The sequence below is a fragment of the Bufo bufo genome, chromosome 4 (genome assembly GCF_905171765.1).
Source record: "Bufo bufo chromosome 4, aBufBuf1.1, whole genome shotgun sequence".
Classification (NCBI taxonomy): Eukaryota; Metazoa; Chordata; class Amphibia; order Anura; family Bufonidae; genus Bufo; species Bufo bufo.
In genome coordinates, this window is record NC_053392.1 from 6,811,492 (window position 1) to 6,832,615 (window position 21,124).

A 21,124-nucleotide genomic window follows, 5' to 3' on the forward strand; every position below is an offset into this window, starting at 1 on the left:
AGTATAGAGTCTATAGTCTCACTGCTCTTACAGTAAAGAGTCCATAGTCTCACTCACTGCTCTTACAGTATAGAGTCCATAGTCTCACTGCTCTTACAGTATAGAGTCCCATAGTCTCACTGCTCTTACAGTATAGAGTCCATAGTCTCACTGCTCTTACAGTAAAGAGTCCACAGTCTCGGTGCTCTCGCGGTGGAGAGCCCACGTAACACAAAGGGTTGCCCACTGTGGTTGTTGAATTTCAGTAGTCCCGTGGGAGATAGTCCTGTTGACGTTTCTGGGTTTCTAACACCATGGACTGTAGATGGAAGCCCTCTTCTCTGGAATTTGTACTTCAAAGGCCTCCAAGTCTGTCACTGAGAGAAAGAAAGACACAGATACAATGTCTCCAGGTGTGTTTTATATGTCTATACGGGGGGTCTCCTGCCCCAGTACTATACCAGTATGAACCGGTCTTCCCCAGTATGAACCGGTCTTCCCCAGTATGAACCATCCTATGGACACAGTTTATGAACTCTAAATGACTCTACAGTAAAAGAGATGACAGGGATGTGCGAGACGTACGGGAAATGCAGAAGTCATCTTTATCAGGGATGTCAGTTCTGATGTCGGGGGTGCTCTCGTCCCTCTATGGGGGTTCAGTCCTGATATGGGGGGGTGCTCTTGTCCCCTCTATGGGGGTTCTGCTTTGATATCGAGGGGGGGTCGGTGCTCTTGTCCCTTTATGTGGGATCAGACCTGATAATTTGTAGGGGGTGCTCTTGTCCCTTTATGGAGGTTCAGTCCTGATAATTCGAAGGGGGGCGGTGCTCTTGTAAATCTGTGGAGGTTCTGCCTGGATATCGGGGTGCGCTATCGTTCCTCTATGGGGGTGATTCTTTGGCAGGATTATTAGGTCTCTTTTCCATTACTATGGGGGTTCAGCCCTGATATCGGAGGGAGCTCTCTTCCCTTTATAGGGGTTTAGTCCTGATATCAGGGGCGCTCTCATCCCTCTATGGGGGTTCAGCCCTAATATCAGGTTGCTCTCATCCCTCTATGGGGGGTTCAGCCCTAATATCAGGTTGCTCTCGTCCCTCTATGGGCGTTCAGTCCTGATTATCGGGGGAACGCTCTCGTCCTTCTATGGGGGTCACACTTTCTGAGGATTTTTCTTTTCCATTAGAAGCAGAAAACTGAAGGGTCAGAAATTCTCCTGGAAACTATAAAATGTCCGGTGAATCTGCGGCTTATAAACTGCTGCCGGCTCCCCATAGACTTCCAGACTGCTGACTGCCAGACCCCAATCATCCGGACACTCAGAGGGCAGCGGGGTGAACTCCACCCTAATCCACCCGCAGGTTCCTCTGCCGCATTTCAGGATCCACAAGAGGATTTACAAAGATGGCGGCTGACAGCAGAGTTCCTCCTCCTGTCTGTGGCGCTCAGTATTGTATTCAGTCTGTGTGTTATCTCCTATAGGTTCTGACTCCAGGAGGAGAAGTCCCCCCGAGAGATGTCCGCGTCCTCTGTATTCCCAGGACTGTCCAGAGGAGAAGCTCCCAGAGAACCATCAGGTAGTTGGAGCTGAAGTCTCCCCAGAATCTGACCAGAAAGGGACTGAACCAAAGATCATTTTACATTTCTCTTCTTTAGGATGAAAATCTGATGGATATTAAGGCTGAGGTTAAAGATGAAGCAGAAGAGGAGACGGATTTATGGGGCGATCAGCAGGGTAAGGAGGGGGGCGTCCTTTACTCACTGCGCCTGCGCCGAATACTGAACGGGACGGCGCAGGCGCGAGATACAGGGCCGACAGGACGGGAGACTAAGACAAATCAGGGGGAAGATGTGACTGATATTAAAGTGGAGGATGAAGAAGAGCGGATGATGGGCGATCCCCCGTGTAAGAGTGAGGTGGAGGAGGACATTCCAGTCCATGTGACCACAGGTATGGAATCATGAATGGAGGAAGGGAATTGGGAGGTTTCTTTAGGTGAGGCTCCACCTTAGAGCTGCAGTAAAGGAGCACTCCGGGCAGTGACCCAGCTTTGAGTCTTTAAATAGCAGGCTAATAGTTTTATACTAGTAAAGGCACCGGAGACATGTAGTAATGGCTGTTATACCTCAGGTAGGTGTCATCAGATGCCGGGTGTTATAGATGACATTACTTCTACACTATAAAGGCTGGAGACATGTAGTAATGGCTGTTATACCTCAGGTAGGTGACATCAGATGCCGGGTGTTATAGATGACATTACTACTACACTATAAAGGCTGGAGACATGTAGTAATGGCTGTTATACCTCAGGTAGGTGACATCAGATGCCGGGTGTTATAGATGACATTACTTCTAGACTATAAAGGCTGGAGACATGTAGTAATGGCTGTTATACCTCAGGTAGGTGTCATCAGATGCCGGGTGTTATAGATGACATTACTTCTACACTATAAAGGCTGGAGACATATATTAATGGCTGTTATACCTCAGGTAGGTGTCATCACCTCTAAGGCCTGTATTATAAGAACAGATTATCTGACAGATTTTCTGACCATTCATTGGTCAGATGGCCTATTATACACACAGATCTTTTGTTATACACACCAAATATTGGTCTCATTGGACAAATATTACCTATTATTAACCCCTTCATGACTCTTTTTCACCTTAAGGGCCAGGCTATTTTTAGCAAATCTCACTTTGTGGTAATAACTTTAAAACGCTTTTACTTATCCAGGCCATTCTGAGATTTTCTCGTCACATATTGTACTTCATGACAGTGGTAAAATTGAGTAAAAAATTTAATTTTTATTCATAAAAAAATATCAAATTTACCAAAAATTTTGAAAAATTCACAATTTTCCAAATTTCAATTTCTCTACTTTTATAATAGATATTGATACCTCATCTAATAGTTAATTTTTGTCAATCATGTTTGGGTCATTTTGTAAATTAAAAAATTATGTTTTGACCGATTGTCTTAGTTAAGGTCTTATTTTTTGCGGGATGAGGTGCCTGTTTCATAGGTTCCTATTTTGGGGGGGCATATGCCTTTTTGATCGCTTGGTGTTGTAATTTTTGTGATGTAAGGTGGCTTTTTTGGCACTGTTTTTATTTAGAGGTTAGGTCATGTGATATTTTAAGAGTTCTTACGGATGCGGCGATACCTAATATATATACTTTTTTTTATTTATTTAAGTTTTATACAATAACATCATTAAAAAAAAAAAAACAGGTTTTAGTGTCTCCATAGTCTGAGAGCCATATATTTTTTTATTTTTTGGGCGATTGTCTGATGTAGGGGATAATTTTTTGCGGGATGAGGTGACGGTTTGACTGTTATGATTTTGGTTTACATAAGACTGTTAAGATCACTTTTAATACTTTTTTTTTTTTGCGTGAGGTGGGCAAAGTAACATGACCCTATCATAGATCAGGTTGTTATGGACGCGGTGATATCAAACGTGTAGTGTATTTAATTTTTAACATTTTTTAATCCGTGATAATTGTGCGGTTATAAGAAGAAATTCTTTTATTTTTATTTATTTTTTGACATTTTTTATTTTTTACCCAGACCCGCTTGGTTTTTGAAGATTCGGTGGGTCTGATGCCTCTATAATACACTGCAGTACACTATATAGTGTACTGTAGTGTATTGTGACTTTACACACAGGCTGATCAGGCTGCTTCTGCCTTTGGCAGGAGGCTAATCAGGCTTTTATACCATGGCAAGCCGGAAGCCTGTGAAGGCGTCCGGTTGCCATGGTAAACATCGGACGCTGCCACCACAGAGTAGTGTCCGGTGGGGTAGGGAGCCCCCTACCTCTGTGAACCCGATGGGGGCACAATGATAAAGGCTTGAGTCTACAGGTGGGGAGGGGGGGTTATTATTTATTTATTTATATAAGGCAGAGGAGTAACAGGGTGAGAAGTGGATTAGTCGGGCAGCAGAGTTGAGGATAGATTGGAGGGGTGCGAGAGTGCTAGATGGAAGACCACAGAGGAGAATGTTGCAGTAGTCTAGGCGGGAGATGATGAGGGCAGGTATAATCATTTTTGCAGATTCAAAGTTGAGGAAAGAGCAGATTCGGGAGATGTTTTTGAGCTGGTGGTGGAAAGGTCTTGGATGTGTGGTCGGAAGCAGAGGGCAGAATCCAAGGTCACTCCAAGGCAGCGGACTTGGTTAACCGGGGATAGTATGCAGCCATTGATCGTGATAGATAGGTCTGTTGGGGTGGTTGATCAAGATGGGGGAAAGATGATGAATTCTGTTTTATCCAAGTTTTAGAAAGCGAGAGGAGGAGGATATGGAAGATAGGCATTGTGGGATTCTGGATAGTAAGGTGGTGATGTCTGGACCAGAGAAGTAGATTTGTGTATCGTCAGCATAAGAGTGATACTGAAAACCATGGGACTCTGAGATGTCCCAGGCCAAAAGTGTAGATAGAGAAGGGCAGGGGTCCTAGGACAGAGCCTCGCGGGACACCAACAGAGAGGGAATGAGACGAGGAGGTGGTGTGAGAGTGGGAGACGCTAAACATCCGGTCTGTGAGGTATGATGTGATCCAGGAGAGGGCCAGGTCAGTGATGCCAAGAGATGAGAGTTTGTAACAGAAGGGAGTGGTCGACAGTGTCAAAGGCAGAGGACAGGTCAAGGAGAAGGAGGAGAGAGTAATGTTTTTTGGTCTTGGCTGTTAGTAGGTCATTGGTGACTTTGGTGAGGGCAGTCTCAGTTGAGCGGTGGCTTCGGAAGCCAGATTGTAGCCGATCAAAGAGGGAGCAGGAGGAAAGGTGAGAGGACAGTTCAGAATGGACGTGTTGTTTAAGTAGCTTTGAGGCATACGGAAGAAGTTATATGGGGCGATAACTGGACAAAGAAGATGGGTCAAGTGAAGGCTTTTTGAGGATGGGTTTATTGGTAGCATGTTTAAAACCAGAGGGGGGAAAAAACAGAGGTTAGTGATAGGTTGAAGAGATGAGTTAGGGCTGGGATAAACACTGTGCTGAGTTTATGGATGAGGTGGGATGGGATTGAGTCAAGTGCACAGGTGGTGAGATGTAGAGTGGAGAGTTTTTCTTCTGTAATGGTGGAGAAGCGGGTTTTGGGAGAAGAGGACCGAGCAGTTGTGTAGAGGGTCTGTGGGGACTGTGCTTTGAAGCTTTCTCTGATGTTGACTATCTTTTGTTTGAAGTATGTGGCAAAGTCCTCAGCTGAGAGGAGAGGGTGGGGGCGCTGGGGGACGGAGAAGGGAGTTAAGTGTTAAAAAGTTGTTTAGGGCTGTGGGCCAGGAAGACATGATAGATGAGAAGTCGTCTGTTTTGCATCAGCGAATGAGGATTTGAATATGAGGAGGGATTGCTTGTATGCAGTGAAATGATCCTTACAATGGGATTTCTTCCATCGCCGCTCAGCAGCCCTGGAAGCTTGTCTGAGTTTTTTGGTCAGGTTGGTGTGCCAGGGTTGTCTGTTGATTGTTCGGGTTTTGTTGTGTGTGGGGGGGGGGGGGGGGGGGGTGCAGCAGTGTCCAGAGCTGTACTTATTGTGGTGTTGTACAGGGTGGTGTCAGCATCTGGGTCTTGGAGGGAACATATGGTAGAGAGTGGCAGAAGAGAGTCAGAAAGCAAGTCGAGATGTTTAAGGTTCCTGCGGGGGTGTGCTAGTGTGTGGACCGGGGGAGCAGCAGAAGAGACCAATGAAGAGAAGGGTGAGTAGGTTGTGGTCAGATAGGGGGAGAGGCGAATTAGAAAGGTTAGATAGGGAGCAGAGGCCAGAGTGTGACCATCCAGAGTGTGACCATCTCTGTGGGTGGGAGCAGACCACTGTGATAGGCTGAAGGAGGAAGAGAGTGATAGGAGTTTAGAGGCGGCTGAGTAGCAGGTGTCAATAGGGATGTTGAAGTCACCCATGATGATAGTGGGGATGTCGGCAGAAAGAAAGTGTAGTAGCCAGGTGTTAAAGTGGTAAAGAAAGATGGTGGCTGGGCTGGGGGTGGTAAATGACAGCTAGTGGAGGTTGGAGGGAGAGTAGATGCGAACATAGTGTACTTCAAATGAAGTGAGTGTAATGGAGGGTGGCAGTGGAGTTGGACTGTAGGAGCAGGTGTCTGATAGGAGAAGACCAACTCATCCACCATGTTTGCAGCCGGGGTGGGGTGTGTGAGTGAAATGAAATCCACTATATGAGAGTGCAGCAGGGGAGGTGGTGTAAGGGGTGTCAGCCATGTTTCTGTGAGAACAAGAAAGGAAAGTTTTGGACAGATGAAAAGATCATGAATGTAGGAGAGTTTGTTACAGACTGAGTGTGCATTCCATAATGCTCCTGCAAGAGGAACCAAAGGAGCAGGGGTCAGAGGAATGGTTATTAGGTTTAAGCGGTTGCAGGAATTTGTAGAAGGAGATTTGTAGTGGGACATGGAGGTGATAGTGAGGATTTGGAGAGATATCACCAGCAATAAGGAGAAGCAGAGAAAGTGTTAGTAGGTGAGAATAAGAGAGGGCAGGGGAGGTATCTGTGTGTGTTTGGGAAGGAAGTGTTTTATGTTGGCAAACAGGTTTGTGCAAGTGTCAGATGAGAAGGTAAGATGGAGGGAGAGAAGAATAGTTCCTTGCTGGATGAATAGATATAGGGGATTTCAGGAGGTTTTGGAAAAGATGAAAAATTTAAACATTATTTGCATTAACTATTTCTGTATTTATTTGTGGTCCAATTCTGGTCCAATTCTAATATAATTCAGAATGTGCACTTAAAAGATGTTGCATTTGGAAAGACCAAGGTCTGAAAGACCTAAGGACTTAGATTTATACCACTCGGTGTTCACTCGGGTTTGACCAAGAGGGGAGGGGGCTACATTTGGCCTAATCAAGGGAGGACCAGATAGAGGGTGAAATAGTCAATGTAAACAAATACTCAATAAATCCAGCAGAGAAAGAGACATTGAAGTTCAATGTAGACATATCAGGGAATGAGAAGGAAAGATGAGAGGTGTGGACAATATCAGACTGTGGAAAGCTGGGTGCAGTAGTTAGCTTCAATGTAGACATACCTGGAGAGGAGAGAATTGGTGATGGTCAGTAGGCAGTGATGACAAAGTGGATTCCATATCCATAATATTACATTCTGGTATAATTCAGTATGTGCACTTAAAGAGTTGCACTTAAAAGATGTTGCATTTGGACAGATATTGGTCAGATAATCTGTTGGTGTAATACAGGCCTTAGTAATTTAGAGATCAGGATTATTAGATGACCAGCACAAGTACCAGTCACACAGCTAGAAGAACAGTTAACCCTTTGTGACAGAACGGCTCAATATTTTTTACTAAAGACCAATTGAAAAAATGATTTTCTCTTTCGCCTATGACAGCACCCCTGGAGAGACCGCCTCCTCCTCTGGACAGGAAACAGAATACCTTAAAAGAGGGAACCTCCCCTCCACCTCCAGCTCAGTTTCCTGTCCTAAGAGGCAGGAAGGAATCGGATCGCCAATACTCTGTTAGAGCTGCGGGGGCCCCGGCAATTTATGCAAGTGAGGAGGGTTACCCCGAGCGGCTTAAGTCTCCATGAGGAGCCGCTGCTCAGTTTGAGCTCCAGAGTCTGTCCCTCACCTTCCGTCCCCTTCCCTGGACCTGGGGGGTTTGTACCTCTGGGTCTTTTGCGAACGTCTGCGGCCGTGTTTGCATGTTCGGCTGCCGGCCCGTGTGTGTCTGAACTTCCGAGTGTGGCGGTGGAAGGAAGCCGACGCTGCCGACCGGAAGGGGAGGGAGCCGGCAGCCCGTGCCGAGGACAAAATGCCCAGCCAGCTCACTGCCATGCGGACTGAAGAGCTGTCAGTTTCCCATTCCGGCTGAGTTTGCTGTGTAAGGAATGGAGCAGGTTCAGCGCTCTGAGACCACCAGTAATACATCGGTACCACGGTAGGGTAAGAGGGGTCATTCCCCAGCAGATTAGGTGTCTAAGGAGTCTTCCAGGAAGACCTCCAGAGCTAAAGAGAGGGGGTGTGCGGTTTGTAAAGGATGTGTCAGCAAGTTAATGGAGGAGGAAGCTCCATCCTTGATGAGCAGTATTAAGCAGATGATCAGGGATGAGGTCAGAGTTGGTTAGCGGATTGATGAAATGTCGCCCCGGTACTTCTGCTGCTGCATCTAAAGATTCCCCCTCCAGCGACAGCGATATTCTATCTGGGAGGAAGAAGGAGAGTGTTTGTTTGTTTGTTTGTCATCGGACGATTCTTCTGAGGACGAGGCTGCAGGAAAACTGCTGTTTCATACTGAGAACACTAACTCCCTAGTGAAGGCGGTTAGAGCTACTATGGGATTGGATGATCAATGACCTCAGCAGTCAGTGCTATGTTTGAGGGCCTGGATCCTAGAAATAGGAAGGTGTTTGATGTACCTAAGAACATTCAGGCGGTAATCGCCAGGGAATGGAAGACCACAGATAGGAAGTTTTCCTCTGCCCTTCTGTCCATTGGGTCTTTAAGGGAACCCATATCTTTAAAGGGTAGAGAATTTTTCCTGGACATCTTAGCCACGGGAGCATCCAGTTTTGGGGCCCTATCCCAGGGGGCGGAGACCTTCAACAAACGGACATTTATGTTTAACAGAGGAAGGAACGATTTACTTAAAGAAAAATTGGGAGGCCTCTGCAGCAGCCTTTAAACCTGCTATTACTGGTACCTCTGTCGCTAGGTCCCTAAAGGTGTGGATGGGAGAGTTAGAGGCCCGCATTAAAGGGGGTATCCCTAGGGAGCAGTTGCTTACCTCCTTCCCCTCACCTCTTGGGCTTTCGCAGGCTCTGAGAGTGTTCACGAAAATAGTTTCAGAAATGATGGCCCATGTGAGGGAGAAAAATAGTCATCATACTTTACCTGGATGACTTTCTTCTCGTGTCCCAATCGTATCGGGCCCTTCAGAGGCAGATTGCCTGGTTGAAGGAAGTTCTAAAAAAGCTAGGATTAGAGATAAATCTAGAAAAGTCCAGTTTATGTCCAAGGCAGAGGTGCAACTTCCTAGGGATGATTGTAGACTCCAGAGCCCAGAAGTGTCGGTTGCCCCTTCAGAAGGCCTTACAAATTAAGTCCAGGGTCCAACACATTCACTCACACCCGTCTGTCACCCTAAGAGAGGCCATGTCTGTGTTGGGCCTCATGACGGCTCCGATTCCAGTAGAATGGGCCCCAAATCATTCAAGGATTCTACAACTTCAGATTCTACAGGAATGGGACAGATGTATACTCTCGCTGGACTCGGAGATATCTCTATCTCCTCGGACTCTGAGCTCCTTGAGGTGGTGGATGAATTTAGAAAATCTTCAAAAAGGGGTTCCGTGGATCAGAGAAGCGGTTCTTCCTTTGACTACAGATGCAAGTCCATCCGGTTGGGGAGCCCATGTGGAGTCCCTTCTGTTGCAGGGGAGCTGTGACAGCAGAGCCTTATCCCAGATCAAGTTAGCCCTGGAACAGAGTCTTCCAGTTATCAGGGGCAGAAATGTAGAGATCTACTCGGTCAACACAACAGCCATAGCCTATATCAATCGGCAGGGAGGTACAAGAGCTCAGGGCCTCATGTCCCTTACCCATCAGATATTCAGTCTGGCAGAGGCTTCTCTATCTTCTCTTTCTGCGGTGCATCTCAAGGGCTCGGACAATGTGAAAGCAGACTTTCTCAGTTGTCACACCTAAGCCAGGGAGAGTGGTCCCTAGAGCAGAGGGTTTTCAATCAGGTCACAGCATTATTGGGGATTCCGGAGATAGATCTTTTTGCCACCAGATCAAACAGAGAGGTAGAAGTTTTCTATTCCCTATCTCCATGGGAACATCCGAAAGCGGTGGACGCATTGTCTCAATCTTGGAGACAGGGCCTTTTCTAGGCCTTTCTTCCCCCCCCTAAAAATGTTACTGAGGGTTCTCAAAAAGATAGAGAGAGGAAGAGGCCACTGTAATAGTTATAGCCCCCTTCTGGCCGAGGAGAGTTTGTCAATGGTGCCAGATTCGTTTTCTTTTGTGTCTGAGAAGTCTGATCCGGCATGAAACACAATGTAAGTCAATGGTGCCGGATCAGTTTTTTCCGACACATTATCCCATGACCACTGCATGCAGCGTTTTCTGTCCGGCCAAATGGGACGAAATGTAATCTGGTGACTCCGTTCTGTTTAGTTTTGTCCCCATTGACAGCGAAGGGACAGAACTGAAGAGTTTTCCTCTGGTATTGAGATTCTACGACATATCTCAATACCGGAAAGGAGAATCCTGCAGCACAGAGGACACTACATTCCTAGTCCAATAACTTGTACTTACTGCAATGTCCAGTACGTGGGCTGCACAACCTGCCCTTTAACCCTTTCTACATCTGCCTTCCCAGAGCCATAACTTGTTTATTTGTCTGTTCACATCGCCATATCTGGGCTTGTTTTTTGCAGGACAAGTTGTACTTTCCAACCCCACCATTTAATATTGCATATGATGTAGTGGGAAGCCGGAAATAAATTCCAAAAGGGGTCAAATGTAAAAAAAATGGGTTCATGGGTTGCCAGTTGGGACCTTGTTTTGCTTTGGTCTTATGGCAGTGTGCAGTTCTTGTTTGGTTTTCAGTTTACTTCTGCTTCTCCTACTGCTGGAGCACAAACTGATATGCTCTCTCCAGACTGGAGGAGGTATAGCTGGCAGCGGAGGAGCTAACAGTTTTCAGCCTAGTGTCGCCTCCTAGTGGCAGCAGCAAGCTATACCTACGGTCCTGTGTCCCCTAATAAATAAAGCGAGAAAGAGATTTTACAGGTGAGTTCACAATGTCGTTTTTTCCCCCAGGCTTGTGAATACATTTTGGCAGTTGTTAGATGAAAAGCATAGTAAAGGAGGATTACCACCTTCAGTCCCGGCCCCAGAAAAATACAAAATCTCAGATTTACATGCAAATTCAGAAAGCGCTTTTGCAGTAAACAAGGAGAAACCTCAGGGAGATGAATCCGTACCTGGCGTGTAAGGAAATTCAGGACGGAGTCCATCCAATCCGCAATCAAGTATCGTTTCAAGGACTGTGTGATGGGCACAATAGTTATGAAAGATGATTAGTATCGCTTGCCGATTCTTCGTTTTCTTTTTTTATTTTTATTTTTTATTACAGGGTTACGGGGGAAAAACAAATTTGGGTTTCTTTATTTTCAATATCGTGCCCTATTGTTTTGGAGTCTACCAAGCCCCCAGACTGTTCGCGGCGAGACCCGTGTAGCCCTTTGACTAGACCACCATAAAAAGGCATATTGTCGGTCATTGGGTTAAAGAGGTTTTCAGGTTTAATGTTTCCTCCGCTCCAGATAAATAGCATGGGATGCATTTAAGGCTTTTGTTGGGGGGTTTGAATTAAAGGGGTTCTCTTCGCTTTTACTATAAATATCAGATCAGCGGTGGCCCGACGCTTGGCACCCTCGCAGATCAGCTGTATGAAGGGAAGGCGCGTGCACTGAGCAACTTCCAAAAGGGGTCAAATGTTAAAAAATGGGTGTTTTATTTACAACGTTCGATGTGCGATAAAACTGACCAGTTAATTTTATTCTACAGGTCAGTACAAATCCGGCGATACCTTATATGTATAGTTTTTCTTGTGTTTTGATGGTGATAAAATAATAAAAAAAAGTGGAATAAAATCAGTTTTATTTATTTGTCTCTATATTTTGACCCCTATAACTTTTTTGTAACTATGTCTACGGAGCTGTATGGGGGCTCATGTTTTGTGGGGCGAACTGAACTTTTAATTGATGCCTTTCTGGGGGGTGTATGACTTTTTGATCACTTTTTATTTCATTTTTTTTGTAGAAAATAAAGCGACCAGAAATAGTGAATCAGCCATTTTGGCGCTTTTTTCTGTTTTGCTGTTTGCCGTATGGGGAAGATATTTTTATACTATGGGCGGTTTCACACATGGCGACACCCATGATGTGTAATTTTTTTAATTTGTTTAGTTTTTATTTTTATTTTGGGAAAAGGGTGTTTTTTGGTGGGGTTTTTTTTTGCACTTTTTTATAGTTCCCATAGTGAACTATAACCAGCAGTCATTAGATTGCTGTTCTCATAGACCCCAGTGCACTAGCCTTGGAGTCTATGAGAAAATTGCTTGTTTCCTATGGAGCCCTATTACAGGTTAGAGCTCCACAGGAAAGACTGTGCAGCCGCCTCCGGTCATTCACAAAGACGGGGGCTGCTGCACGCATGCTCGGCTTCTCCGATCGCTGCAGGGGGGAGCAGGAGCATCACCGGCAGACGCGCGCTTCCAGTATTTTACGCGCTCAGATGCCGTGGTCAGGATTGACCACGGCATCTGAGGGGTTAAATGCCGGTTTTTCGGATATTAGCCGCGAGTGTCTGCTATAAGAAACAGACGGGCACCCGCAGCTATGGCGCCCGCTCCTCTCATTAGCAGGCGTCATCTTTAAAGACCCGCCCCACGCCGTACTATTATGGCGCTGGTCGGAAAAGGGTTAAAGGGCTCATGCACAAAACATACTTTTGGTCTGCATCTGTTCAGCAGTTTTTGTGGGTCGGATGCGGACCCATTCACTTCAGTAGGGCTGTAAAAGATGCGGACAGCACACCATGTGTGTCCACATCCGTATGTCCGTTCCGTGGCCCTGCAAAAAGATAGAACATGTCCTACAACACAGATGGTTTAGATGTACGGGAACTGAAAAAGTTAAATGATGCGGGGGGTGGGGGAGGGGGGATTCAGAAGAGAAGATGACTGAACGAGAGGCGTACTGAAATCTAGATATCCAGAAGGATGGAATGACGGATAACATCCCACTATTGCTAATGGTGATGAGCGAAAGCTGCGGATCCTAGAACCGAAGTCGCTTCCCTCAAAACTTCGGATTAATGCTGTATGGAGATCTGTCTCCTTACAGCATTAAAATGTACGGCCTCCGATGAGGAGAAGCCTCGCAAGAGTTCATGGAATAACTGCGGCATTTGAAGTGGAAAACGACTTTAAAACTTGGATCCAAACTCTGCTTAACCACCTCAGCCCCCCTAGCTTAAACACCCTTAATGACCAGGCCACTTTTTACACTTCTGCACTACACTACTTTCACCGTTTATTGCTCGGTCATGCAACTTACCACCCAAATGAATTTTACCTCCTTTTCTTCTCACTAATAGAGATTTCATTTGGTGGTATTTCATTGCTGCTGACATTTTTATTTTTTGTTATTAATCGAAATTTAACAATTTTTTTGCAAAAAAATGACATTTTTCACTTTGAGTTGTAAGATTTTGCAAAAAAAACAACATCCATATATAAATTTTTCTCTAAATTTATTGTTCTACATGTCTTTGATTAAAAAAAAATGTGGGTAAAAAAAAAAATAGTTTGGGTAAAAGTTATAGCGTTTACAAACTATGGTACAAAAATGTGAATTTCCGCTTTTTGAAGCAGCTCTGACTTTCTGAGCACCGGTCATGTTTCCTAAAGTTCTACAATGGCCAGACAGTACAAACACCCCACAAATGACCCCATTTCGGAAAGTAGACACCCTATTCGCTGATGGGCATAGTGAGTTCATAGAATTTTTTATTTTTTGTCACAAGTTAGCGGAAAATGATGATTTTTATTTTTTTTTTCTTACAAAGTCTCATATTCCACTAACTTGTGACAAAAAATAAAAACTTCCATGAACTCACTATGCCCATCACGAAATACCTTGGGGTGTCTTCTTTCCAAAATGGGGTCACTTGTGGGGTAGTTATACTGCCCTGGCATTTTAGGGGCCCAAATGCGTGCAAAGTAGTTTGAAAATGGCCGGTGAAATCCGAAAGGTGCTCTTTGCCCACCTAGGCTGCAAAAAAGTGTCACACATCTGGTATTGCCGTACTCAGGAGAAGTTGGGCAATGTGTTTTGGGATGTCATTTTACATATACCCATGCTGGGTGAGATAAATATCTCGGTCAAATGCCAACTTTGTATAAAAAAATGGGAAAAGTTTTCTTTTGCCAAGATATTTCTCTCACCCAGCATGGGTATATGTAAAAAGACACCCCAAAACACATTGCCCAACTTCTCCTGAGTACGGGGATACCAGATGTGTGACACTTTTTTGCAGCCTAGGTGGGCAAAGGGGCCCACATTCCAAAGAGCACCTTTCAGATTTCACCGGCCATTTTTTACAGATTTTGATTTCAAACCACTTCTCACGCATTCGGCCCCTAAAATGCCAGGGCAGTATAACTACCCCACAAGTGACCCCATTTTGGAAAGAAGACACCCCCAGGTATTTCATGATGGGCATAGTGAGTTCATGGAAGTTTTTATTTTTTGTCACAAGTTAGTGGAATATTAGACTTTGTAAGAAAAAAAAAAAAAAAAAAAATCATCATTTTCTGCTAACTTGTGACAAAAAATAAAAAATTCTAGGAACTCGCCAGGCCCCTCACAGAATACCTTGGGGTGTCTTCTTTCCAAAATGGGGTCACTTGTGGGGTAGTTATACTGCCCTGGCATTCTAGGGGCCCTAATGTGTGGTAAGTAGGTAAATGACCTGTGAAATCCGAAAGGTGCTCTTTGGAATGTGGGCCCCTTTGCCCACCTAGGCTGCAAAAAAGTGTCACACGTGGTATCGCCGTATTCAGGAGAAGTTGGGCAATGTGTTTTGGGGTGTCTTTTTACATATACCCATGCTGGGTGAGATAAATATCTCGGCAAAAGACAACTTTTCCCATTTTTTTATACAAAGTTGGCATTTGACCAAGATATTTATCTCACCCAGCATGGGCATATGTAAAATGACAACACAAAACACATTGCCCAACTTCTCCTGAGTACGGCGATACCAGATGTGTGACACTTTTTTGCAGCCTAGATGCGCAAAGGGGCCCACATTCCTTTTATGAGGGCATTTTTAGACATTTGGATCCCAGTCTTCTTCTCACGCTTTAGGGCCCCTAAAATGCCAGGGCAGTATAAATACCCCACATGTGACCCCATTTTGGAAAGAAGACACCCCAAGGTATTCAATGAGGGGCATGGCGAGTTCATAGAAATTATTATTTTTTTGCACGAGTTAGCGGAAATTGATTTTTTTTTTTTCTCACAAAGTCTCCCTTTCCGCTAACCTGGGACAAGAATTTCAATCTTTCATGGACTCAATATGCCCCTCAGCGAATACCTTGGGGTGTCTTCTTTCCGAAATGGGGTCACATGTGGGGTATTTATACTGCCCTGGCATTCTAGGGGCCCTAAAGCGTGAGAATAGTCTGGAATATAAATGTCTAAAAATTTTTACGCATTTGGATTCCGTGAGGGGTATGGTGAGTTCATGTGAGATTTTATTTTTTGACACAAGTTAGTGAAAAAAAAAAATTCCGCTAACTTGGGCCAAAAAAATGTCTGAATGGAGCCTTACAGGGGGGTGATCAATGACAGGGGGGTGATCAGGGAGTCTATATGGGGTGATCACCCCCGTCATTGATCACCCCCTTGTAAGGCTCCATTCAGATGTCCGTATGTGTTTTGCGGATCCGATCCATGTATCAGTGGATCCGTAAAAATCATACGGACGTCTGAATGGAGCCTTACAGGGGGGTGATCAATGACAGGGGGGTGATCAATGACAGGGGGGTGATCAGGGAGTCTATATGGTGTGATCAGGGGTGAATAAGGGGTTAATAAGTGACGGGGGGGGTGTAGTTTAGTGTGGTGCTTGGTGGTACTTATTACTGAGCTACCGGTGTCCTCTGGTGGTCGATCCAAGCAAAAGGGACCACCAGAGGACCAGGTAGCAGGTATATTAGACGCTGTTATCAAAACAGCGTCTAATATACCTGTTAGGGGTTAAAAAAATCACATCTCCAGCCTGCCAGCGAACGATCGCCGCTGGCAGGCTGGAGATCCACTCGCTTACCTTCCGATCCTGTGAACGCGCGCGCCTGTGTGCGCGCGTTCACAGGAAATCTCGCGTCTTGCGAGAGGACGCGTATATGCGTCCACCCAGAAGAGCAGGGCCGCCGCCAGGACGCAATCCTGCGTACGGCGGTCCTGAGGAGGTTAAGATCCGAGGTAGCAGTCAGAACCATAGGAGCACAGTGTAATTGTACTAGACTCCAATGCATACATGCCCCAACATGAGCCCTCGCACAGCTCCGAGCATATAATAATTGTATTATAAATTAATCATAAATAAGGGTAAGAATATGCTGATTCCAAAAAAAAAAAAAGTTTTTTTTCCCAAAATGTTTCATTCCCCCCTCCCCCAGTATTAAAACTATACACATTTGATATTCTAATCGAAGTGACAGGTCAGTTTTACCTCATAGGAAATGCTGTAAAAACAAAAGCCATAAAACTTTGGCGGAATTTTTTTTTTTTATAATTCCACCCCATTTGGAACTTTTTCCCCACTTTCCCACTACATTTTATGCAACCATAAATGGTGCCAGTAAAAAGTACAACAACTGCAACAAAAAATCTCGCATAAGGCTATGTGAATGGATAAATAAAAAAGTTATGGCTTTGGGAAAGCTGGGAGTAAAAAACTAAAATGGAAAATTGCCAGAACATTAAAGGATTAATGTCCCAGGATTGGGGGGAGGGGGGGGGGATCACTGAGGGCAGACCAGAATCTGGGACGTCCCTGAAGCATGTCAGTTTATGTTCTGATTAGCTTTTTTGCACCCTGACTTCGGAACGTATTCTGTGTCATACTCCAGGCTGAATCGATCATCTAGTAGATGATTTATCCGCACACTGTAGCAAGAAAAAAGTGACCTCCTTCCTCCTGTCACAATTTCCTTGCGCAAATTCTCTCCATTGATGTAGACTAAATCTGCAAGCAGATCCTCAATATGCAAACTGCAGAAACTCAGGAGACGTTCCAGAGTCGGCCTTAAATACATAGCAGAGAAAGGGAAGGATGTATTCCTCACATTCCTGATGGATCCACTTCTGACTGGCACAAAAAATTGTATTTTATATTGTATGTGTCTCTCCAGCCTAAGGCCAGATTCACATCAGCTTATTACGGACATATTATCCATCTGTATTATGCAAATGTGTCACGACCACAGGTTCAGCTGACATCAACTCACCGCATCATAGATACATGTGCACGTAACATAGATGGATATGTCTGTATATACAGTTGCAAGAAAAAGTATGTGAACCCTTTGGAATGATAGGGATTTCTGCACAAATTGGTCATAAAATGTGATTTGATCTTCATCTAAGTCCCAACAATAGACAATCACAGTCTGCTTAAACGAATAACACACAAATAATTACATTTTACCATGTTTTTATTGAACACACCATGTAAATATTCACAGTGCAGGTGGAAAAAGTATGTGAACCCCTAGACTAATGACATCTCCAAGAGCTAATTGGAGTGAGGTGTCAGCCAACTGGAGTCCAATCAATGAGATGAGATTGGAGGTGTTGGTTACAGCTGCCCTGCCCTATAAAAAAAAAAAACACCAGTTCTGGGTTTGCTTTTCACAAGAAGCATTGCCTGATGTGAATGATGCCTCGCACAAAAGAGCTCTCAGAAGACCTACGATTAAGAATTGTTGACTTGCATAAAGCTGTAAAGGGTTATAAAAGTATCTCCAAAAGCCTTGCTGTTCATCAGTAGACGGTAAGACAAATTGTCTAAATGGAGAAAGTTCAGCACTGCTGCTACTCTCCCTAGGAGTGGCCGTCCTGTAAAGATGACTGCAAGAGCACAGCGCAGACTGCTCAATGAGGTCTCTGGCATATGCCAACATCCCTGTTAGCAAATCTACAATACGTAAAACACTAAACAAGAATGGATTTCATGGAAGGATACCACAGAGGAAGCCACTGCTGTCCAAAAAAAAACCCCATTGCTGCACGTTTACAGTTTGCACAAGAGCACCTGGATGTTCCACAGCAGTACTGGCAAAATATTCTGTGGAAAGATGAAACCAAAGTTGAGTTTGGAAGAAACACACAACACCATGTGGGGAGAAAAATAGGCACAGCACACCCAACATCAAAACCTCATCCCAACTGTGAAGTATGGTGGTGGGGGCATCATGGTTTGGGGCTGCTTTGCTGCTTCAGGGCCTGGACAGATTGCTATCATAGAAGGAAAATTTAATTCCCAAGTTTATCAAGACATTTTGCAGGAGAACTTAAGGCCATCTGTCCACTACACGAAGCTCAACAGAAGATGGGTGTTGCAACAGGACAAAGCATAGAAGTAAAACAACAACAGAATGGCTTAAACAGAAGAAAATACGCCTTCTGAAGTGGCCCAGTCAGAGTACTGACCTCAACCCTATTGCGATGCTGTGGCATGACCTCAAGAAAGTGATTCACACCAGACATCCCAAGAATATTGCCGAACTGAAACAGTTCTGTAAAGAGGAATGGTCAAGAATTACTCCTGACCGTTGTGCACGTCTGATCTGCAACTACAGGAAACGTTTGTTTGAAGTTATTGCTGCCAAAGGAGGTTCAACCAGTTATTTAATCCAAGGGTTCACATACTTTTTCCACTTGCACTGTGAATGTTTGCATGGTGTGTTCAATAAAAACATGGTAACATTTAATTCTTTGTGTGTTATTAGTTTAAGCAGACTGTGATTGTCTATTGTTGTGACTTAGATGAAGATCAGATCACATTTTATGACCACTTTGTGCAGAAATCCATATCATTTTAAAGGCATCACATTCTTTTTTTTTTGCAACTGTATGTGAATTCGGCCTCATTGGAATGTGATACATTTATCAAATTGTTTTAACCAAAAAATCATAAAATCTATTATTAATCTTAACAGAAAATCCCTGTGAGAAGCCTGACGGAAACATCATGTTATCTCTAGATTGTAAAGAAGATGAAGATACCATGCAGCGCTCTTCAGGAGAAAACTTAATTACCTGTAATGTACATCTAGAACTTCACAGTGCATCAAATAATTCCCCCAAGAATGAGGAACTTTCTAATGACCAATCACAGATTATTAACCCAAGTCCAAATCTTTCATATAATCATCCTAAACATGAGGAATCTTCTCCTGACCAATCACAGATTATTACCCCAAATATAGGGCAGAAACTGGGTAAAAGGTTTCATTGTGGGGAACGTGAAAAACATTTCAGATATAAGTCAGAGCTTTCTGTAAACAAAAGTAGTCATACAGGAGAGAAGCCGCATTCATGTTCAGAATGTGGGAAATGCTTTAACCGGAAAGCATTACTTGTACAACATCAAAGAATTCACACAGGAGAGAAGCCATATGCATGTTCAGAATGTGGGAAATGCTTTACTCGGAAACAAAGCGTTGATCTACATAAGAGAATTCACAGAGGAGAGAAGCCATATTCATGTTCAGAATGTGGGAAATGCTTTACTCGGAAACAAAGCCTTGATCTACATCAGAGAATTCACACAGGAGAGAAGCCTTATTCATGTTCAGAGTGTGAGAAATGCTTTTCCCAGAAAATAAGCCTTGATCTACATAAGAAAATTCACACAGGAGAGAAGCCATATTCATGTTCAGAATGTGGGAAATGCTTTACTCGGAAACAAAGCCTCGATCTACATAAGAAAATTCACACAGGAGAGAAGCCTTATTCATGTTCAGAGTGTGGGAAATGCTTTTCCCAGAAAATAAGCCTTGATCTACATCAGAAAATTCACACAGGAGAGAAGCCATATTCATGTTCAGCGTGTGGGAAATACTTTTTCCAGAAAGCAAGCCTTGATCTACATAAGAAAATTCACACAGGAGAGAAGCCATATTCATGTTCAGAATGTGGGAAATGCTTTGCTCGGAAACAAAGCCTTGATCTACATAAGAAAATTCACACAGGAGAGAAGCCTTATTCATGTTCAGAGTGTGGGAAATGCTTTTCCCAGAAAATAAGCCTTGATCTACATCAGAAAATTCACACAGGAGAGAAGCCTTATTCATGTTCAGAGTGTGGGAAATACTTTTTACAGAAAGCAAGCCTTGATCTACATCAGAAAATTCACACAGGAGAGAAGCCATATTCATGTTCAGAATGTGGGAAATGCTTTACTCGGAAAGATAGCCTTGATCTACATAAGAGAATTCACACAGGAGAGAAGCCATATTCATGTTCAGAGTGTGGTAAATGCTTTATCCAGAAATCAAACCTTGATGGACATAAAAGAATTCACACAGGAGAGAAGCCGTATTCATGTTCAGAATGTGGGAAATGCTTTATCCATAAGGCAAGCCTTGATCTACATATGAAAAATCACACAGGAGAGAAGCCATATGCATGTTCAGAATGTGGGAAATGCTTTACTCGGAAAGAAAGCCTTGATCTACATAAGAAAATTCACACAGGAGAGAAGCCATATTCATGTTCAATGTGTGGGAAATGCTTTTTGCAGAAAGCAGGTCTTGATCTACATAAGAAAATTCACACAGGAGAGAAGCCATATTCATGTTCAGAATGTGAGAAATGCTTTAAGACTAAATCAAAACTTGATGAACATAAAAGAATTCACACAGGAGAGAAGCCATATGCATGTTCAGAATGTGGTAAATGCTTTACTCAGAAAGCAAACCTTGATCTACATAAGAGAATTCACACAGGAGAGAAGCCATATTCATGTTCAGAATGTGGGAAATGCTTTATCCGGAAATCACACCTTGATAAACATAAAAGAATTCACATAGGAGAGAAGCCATATTCATGTTCAGAATGTGGGAAATGCTTTACTTGGAAACAAAGCCTAGATCTACATCAGAGAATTCACACAGGAGAGAAGCCTTATTCATGTTCAGAGTGTGGGAAATGCTTTTCCCAGAAAATAAGCCTTGATCTACATAAGAAAATTCACACAGGAGAGAAGCCATATTCATGTTCAGAATGTGGGAAATACTTTTTCCAGAAAGCAAGCCTTGATCTACATAAGAAAATTCACAAAGGATAAAAACGATATTCATGTTCATAATGTGGGAAATGCTTTGTCACAAAATCAAGTTTTAATCAACATAAGAGAATCCACACATTAGAGAAAACATGTTGATGTTTTGTTTACGAATAATGTTTTATAAAGAAATTAGTCTTTCATACTTGCAGACTTGTGTGTTCATTTTATCTCATTGTGCCAATATTCTAGTCGCTGGTACAAAATCTTTTGTTTGTTTTATTTCTTTTTACTTC

General features: G+C 43.7%; 1 protein-coding gene and 1 pseudogene across 1 annotated transcript in view; both read left to right on the forward strand.

Annotated features, from left to right (window-relative positions):
* Nucleotides 1-21,124, forward strand: part of LOC120998324 (aspartic and glutamic acid-rich protein-like) — a 2,513,920-nt gene that overhangs the window by 236,796 nt on the left and 2,256,000 nt on the right. The gene's annotated exons all lie outside the window — the stretch shown is intronic.
* LOC120997430 lies at nucleotides 1,873-20,912 on the forward strand (annotated as a pseudogene).